Genomic DNA, 6,943 nt, shown 5'->3' on the forward strand with positions numbered 1-6,943 from the left:
AGATACAAACATCCATTCCCACCCTCATGCTCTCATATGCACTTACTCCACACTCAACCAACGTGGAGACAGACATAAAGAGACGTTGTACACACGATCACACTCCCCAAGCGTACTCTACAAACCGGGTCTAGGTGCCCCCGCCCCTGGAGGGGGGAACTGCACCCAGACCCAGGTGGTGTTTCCCTTTTCCCTGCGGTGGGGGGAGGCAGACCGCCCCGACTCCGCAGCAGCAGGAAGGCTCCACACTCCAGACCGCAGTCGGACGGCCAACTCCTCCTCCTAGTCCTAGCCCCCCTGCTCCAGCAGGTCGCAGAGAACGGGGGTGAGAGAAGACTCCGAACCTCCCTCCACCCGCTCATTGTAATGTTGATGCATGTGTGTTCTAAGGTGCATTTAAAACCCAGGAGGGCTTGGAGCTACCTGCCAGAGAGCAGCAGGTAAGCGCATGGTCCCTCCTGCTAGCCCTCAATGTCTACGTGTATTTAAAATTGAGAGGTGGGCAACGATGCCAGGGGTGGGGTGTACACCCTGATGGTACTTTGGACTCCGTGTATCGTGCCCACCCCCAAGATCCTATATGTATGTGTAATGAGAGTGTGAGTAATGTGAATGTCTAAGTTGTGGGATAAAATTGAGGCAGAGGCAGCCAGAAGGGGACAGAGGGGGGGGGGGGGGTAGCCTCCTCTGCACCCTGGTGACATACCCCTACTCCAAGGCCCTGCATGTGTGGGTGGTTGTGGTGGAGCGGGAAGAGGGAGGCAGCTGGAGATGGGGAGGGAAGGAAGGGAGGGGCAAGTGACCCCTCCCTGGGGCCAGCTCCCCCGCTGACCCCAGTAGGCACCCCCATACTCCGCGACCCGCCAGGGAAAGGGGGCCCAGGCCCAGTGCAGCAGCGCCGCCCGGCCCCACAGAGCCCGGGACAGTCCACCCAACCCCACCACAGAGAAAACTGCACCCACCCCACCATCCACTCATCTTCCAGACTACATAAGACAATAAACACCCAGGCTGAGATCTTCCTCCACCTCTCCTGTATCTCCCCCTCCTGCAGAGGCAGCTCCTGAGGAGAGGAAAGCTCCTGCAAGATGTGACAATCTCCCCCACCAGTTGAAGAGCCCCCCAGGTGGCTCGACGCACCGGCGGCACCCTGCTCCAGGGCTGGGCCCCCATGCACCCACCCGCCTACAACCCCGGCAACACACCAACCAGGACCCAAGCCCCCGAGGCCCGGTCCGGGTCCCAGCCCAGAGACGGAGCGCCCCCAGAACCTCACGCCCATCCCGGACCCACCCAGGGGCAGCCAGGCTACCAGGTCAGTAACCCACGTCCGTCAGCACAGACCCTCCCCTAGCCCCGCTGCACGCAGCCGCGAGGAAACAGTCACCGGAGAGCCAACAGAGCCCCTAACCGGACATGACCGCTACCCCGGGTTGAGCCCCCCAAGGAAGATGCCTCCGGGGAACCCCCCGACGCCCTAAGCCTGTCCCTACCCCCACACCAATCACAACAGTGAAGGCGGGACCAAACTATGACCCCCCACCCCCACTAGGTGATGGAGCTGATCAAAGGAGCCCAGAGCAATTGATCTGATGTGGTGGCAGAGGCTGTATCAAGACTATACACACTGTGCCAAGCCTATATTGTGATTGGAACACCTCTATCTGCCATTTGGCTCCAGAGTCCCTCAAGCTAACCACATTTGGTAGAACTTTTTTAGACAGACACCAGCCAACATAAAAACGATGAACTGTTATAGTGGAAGTTGCAAAGGAACACTGCATAGTTTGTAATATAATCTATTATAAATCTAAATGTTTTTTGAGTCACACTATTTAGACATATGGATTTTATCCACCTAATAGCAAGGTTTTTTCCCCTCCAGTCTGTGTATTATGTATCGGCGCAAATTGAGGTTGACATCTTTTGAAGCAGCACTTTTTTAAGATGAAAAGCCATTTTCTGTAGCAAGCCAAAGTAGTCCTGCAGCTGACAGTGGAAGCTAGGGTGAAGTAATATGTCATTTTCCAGGTAGATAAACCTCTTTGCCATGCACTGTCTCCAAGTAATCGCAGAACCTACATCCTTTATACTGACCTTTTGCTTTAAGGTGGTTACGCTGACCTGGAAATTCCACAGTGCTGATTGGTTTAGGAGCTAGAGATGCAATCTGGTGATGAATACTGAAAAGGTCAAGGTAGTCTCTCTAAAGCAAAGCTGTTTCGTTGGGTTACATGCTGTCTAAAATATATCTGATAATGGCTCTTTCTCTGTGTGTATTCCATTCATTCCTTTTCTCTCTGTTGAACATTGTATTTTAGCTGCTGCTTTGTATCCCTTACATCTACTAACTGCTCATTAGCCTCTAAAATGATACTGAGGAAGCAGAGAATGTGCTATGCCCTTGAGTGTTTCCTAATCTTGTAGTTACATATATGTAGTGTTTTTATCCTGATGCAAATTTAGTTACTACTCATGAGTTTACATTTTACAGTTTTTTGGCATGATAGTAATGTAAAAAATAAATTGTGTAATAATCAGTTATGCAGTTTGTTACCTGATGGCAACATCGTGCTATAGAGGGTTAAATTGTTTCATTTTTAGAGACCATTTTAACAGCTAAAACTTGTCTGTTACATCTACACTGTTAGTGCGTATTGTTCCTATGAGTAAGTAAAAGTAAGTCATATTTCATTTAAAATCAGCTTTTAAGACATGAGCTGTGTTTTAAAAGACAGCACCGTGTATACAGATCCCAAGCTCATAGGGCAAGAGTTCCAGAGTCTGAGGGCGCCTGTTGCAAAAGCTCCGTCTCCTTTAGTTTTCAGCCTCGTATGATCCACAGCCAGCAGGCTCTGATTACATGTACGGATGTAAAAGTACAGTACATTACTTCTTAATCCTGATAAGATGACATTATATCAGTGATGTGTGTCTGCAGGCTTATTAGGAATCAGGTTCCCAAGGGGCTAAAAAGTCGCATAATGCAGATTTCCAAACATTATCTTGTTATAGTCATAATTTGAATACATTTTTATATAATGCAGGAACATCTAAAATAAACTGTGGATTTTCTTTCATTCTACCTTTCCACCTACATGACGCCAACTCTGTTTTCTTAACATTTTCATGAAGCAATGATATTGCACCCCATTTGGACCATGTAATGTTGATACAGTATATCTCACTCAGGACCTAAATGTCACTCCAGGGAAGTCAAGGCCTTTTTGGTAATGGCATGTGGTTGCAAATGTCAAGAAAAGTGCATTGCTGATGAGTGACTATTGTCTGGTAACCTGCGCTCTGAAGCGGCCACACAGCGTGTCTTTGATATGGGAAAAATAGTGGTTCCCGCATGTGAACTGGATGCATATCAAGATCAAAGCTCGACAAGATGTGATACGTGCTTTTCAAAGTGTTTGTAGGCTGATATTTCACAAATATGCAGTTTCCATGTGTCTCTTTGAAAAGGCCTAATGACATACTGAAGGGCCCTTGTGCTTCCAGAAATTATATATGTTTCTTATCTACGTTATATTCGTTTCTTATTCTTATATATGAACTTTTTCTCCAATTACAGGAATTCTGCAGATTTTAATAAATGTCACACAGTAAACTAATAAAGAAGTGTAACCTGTTGTCTCACAACAGAAGAGACAAATTTACAAATACAAATCTAAATTACATTTAATATTTATTAACCATTGAAACTAAAATGCAATGTGAGATGGCCCTCATTTACTAACAGTGTATAATAAACGAGGGCCAAATCTGTGTGTAAATTACATGCATGAACATTTCATGCACAAATTAGTGATTTATCTGTGTTTTTGTATCTGAATTTGTTCTACTTGATAAAGAAATGTAAATATTCCTCTGACCATGCATATAAACAAATGACATTAAATCCGGTTTGGGAAATTTAAACACAGGTATTTAAAATTTTAAATTCTACTATGACTATTCAGATAAAAATGAAAGGAAAACTGAATAAATACATAGGAGAAGATTGGAGCAGAGTGGACACACCTGGGGAAAACAGCAGAACGGAATCTGACTGATGAGACGGGGAAGCAAAACTGAACATCACATGCATGAGAAAGGAAACTATCAAAATAAAACAGGAAATAATAATAAATATATAACCTTATCTCCCTCTATCGTAAATTCTCCTATCTTTCAAAATAATTGCCTTCTGTCATTTTTGGATATCATTAATTAAATATAGGACTTACAGCACTATCCCACAGGAGCTGAGAATCTGGATTTTTTTTTAATTGGAGTGAGCTTTACTTCCTAGACCTAGATCCCTGGCCAGTCTGCGCAAACAGGATGGAAGGGTTTCAGTCAAGGGGGGGGACCAAGAACCTGATGGTTACTCTGAGAGAGCTTCAGCTTTGTTCTGTGGAGAAATTTGTGCAGCACTACACCAATCAGGCCTTTATGGCAGAGCAGGGATGTCAAATCCCAGTCCTCGAGAGCTACCGTCCGCAGCTTTTAGATGCATCCTTGTTCTAAAGCACCTGAATCAAATGAATGGCTTGTTATTAGACCTTTGGCAAACTTGATGGCATTCTGAAGAGGTACTCAAACCATTTGATTCAGCTGCGTTGGAGTAGGGATGCATCTAAAAGCTGCAGGACAGTAGCTCTCGAGGACTGGGATTGGGCACCCCGTGGTAGAGGGTCCAGATGCAAGCCATGCTTCAGCAAAAGGCACGTGCACAAAAAGCAGGTGTCTCAAGCTTGAAGCATAGTACTACATAGCATAGTAGTACATTATTTTAGGTAATGTTATTTTTAATAAATTTGCAAGAATTTCAAGTAAACATTTTGTCATTATGGGGTATTGTGTGTAGAATTTTCGGGTTGAGGAATTGGCTAAATAGCATATGAGGGTGAATAACTTTTATATAACTTTACTTACATATATATCATTTGAGATGGTTGCCACGGCCCCCATATGCTTGAATTTTGCACTTTTTGTTTACATTGCAAAACTTTTTATTTTTTACATTTTATTTTTAAAACAGCTTTATGAAAAATAGCCTAACATTTACATGTGCCCATATCTTATTCTCCTATGGCGTAGCTGCTATTTCATGCTATGTAACAAGAAAAGTTTTCTTACTTGGTTTCTTTAGTTAAAGTGAAAAAAGTGTAATTATTCCTACAACATCATGTTTATGGTTGAATGAAGATTTAGGCACCATCTTACTTTTACTCTTGGTTCCTAACCTCCTCTACCTTTACTCTGCACAAGATACTATGTTGTAATGTAATATGTTTTAAGATGTTTGCACATTTCAATCCTCACCTTCTTTTCCTGATGCTGATTGAAATTCAATAGTTGCTTAGATTATTATCTGTATAGGAGGAATAGTTTTTCTCTACTGTTCTCCCTGAGCTACTCTCACTCTCCCTGAGCTACTGAACTTGCCTTCTAAGGCCTGAGAATCATTCTGACTTCAGAAGGATATCTCCTCCTCACATCCGTGGCTCGCACCCTGCCAATGCAGAGTTAGCCCTTTCTTTCATGCTGTGCCCCTGGGATTATCATATCAATCTGCGTGACCTGATTACCAGGCTGTGGTTGGCTGCCAGACCAGTGGATCAAGTGATCTCTCCATTTTTACTGTCTAATTAACTTTAGAGATTCTTTGCTTCATTCTGTCACTAAATTCTTCTCAAAATATAGTTTGTCACTTCATCTGGTGACGTTATGATGGGTTACTGATCACAAGATTGGACATACAATCTAGTAACAATATGTCAATTATTTATATATTTGCATAAAATTGAATAAAGCGCCAATGGAGTGAACATGCTTCAGATGCTGCATTATCAGGTTCACTTAAACACTATCAGATTCCGAGTAGCAGGGATGGAAACAGGTTTACTATCCCAGATGTGAAAGCAGAGCTACCAAACTTTAGTAACAACTATTCTGAACTGATACAGAGACGACACAGATACACAAATCTGCATAACACTCAGAGTATAAAATACATTGATTCATTATATTTGCTTTTAGTGTAGTTCATAAAATTATGTTATGAATACAAAAAATAGTATATGGCACAACAGAAAAAGCCCATACATGTAAATAAAAATTCACAAGCTGAATATGCTAATCATGGTAAGGAGTAAGTTTGGTAGAAGGGTACCGATTAAAATTCAACTGCTGACAGTTAAAATTCATTCATCACTAAAGTGTATTTCAGGCAAGAGTCAATAATGACAAACTGAATGGTCAAAGCTGTCTTACTGATATTTGAAATGTGTTGATTGATTCACAATATCAACTCATGCATCAAAAAATGTTGTCAGTAGCTACTGACTTCCTTCAAACAGATCAGTGGACTTTTTTTCTTGTCTATATATGGAAACTAGAAAATAAAAGAAGACAGCAAAATATTCTTTAACTTTTTAGAGCAGCTAAAATAGTAAAAAGCCAATATTCACTAACTATGATAAGAACTTAACAACAAATGAACATTGGTGCTCTTTGTTCATTCACATGGCAACCTTTTACAATACCTATCCTTTATTTGCCTCAACTGCTGAAGATAGAAAACTCCTTTTGTTTGTTTGTTTGTTTTATAGCTATTATTAGTCTACTACAGTTCCTGTATCAAAGCCTGTCTAATGAAATCTTTACTCTTCCATTAGTCAAAAAGCCCAAAATTCTTGACATACTGTGGAAAACTCAAACAGATTTTTTTTTGAAGAACTTTAATTATTTATTTCACTTTGAAAAATGGTCAGAGGGTTAATTAATATTTTATAACAGTGGGGAATACGCGAAGGAGACTGAAAGAGAGAGGATGTCCACCTTAAGGGTAAGAAAAATAAACATGGAGGTAGAAGCTGATGAAGATGATCGTAGAGGCAAATATTGAGATGAAGATGAGGTGGAAACACAGACAACTTTATCTATTTAT

Source organism: Aulonocara stuartgranti (assembly GCF_965226115.1).
Source record: "Aulonocara stuartgranti genome assembly, chromosome: 5".
Taxonomy (NCBI): Eukaryota; Metazoa; Chordata; class Actinopteri; order Cichliformes; family Cichlidae; genus Aulonocara; species Aulonocara stuartgranti.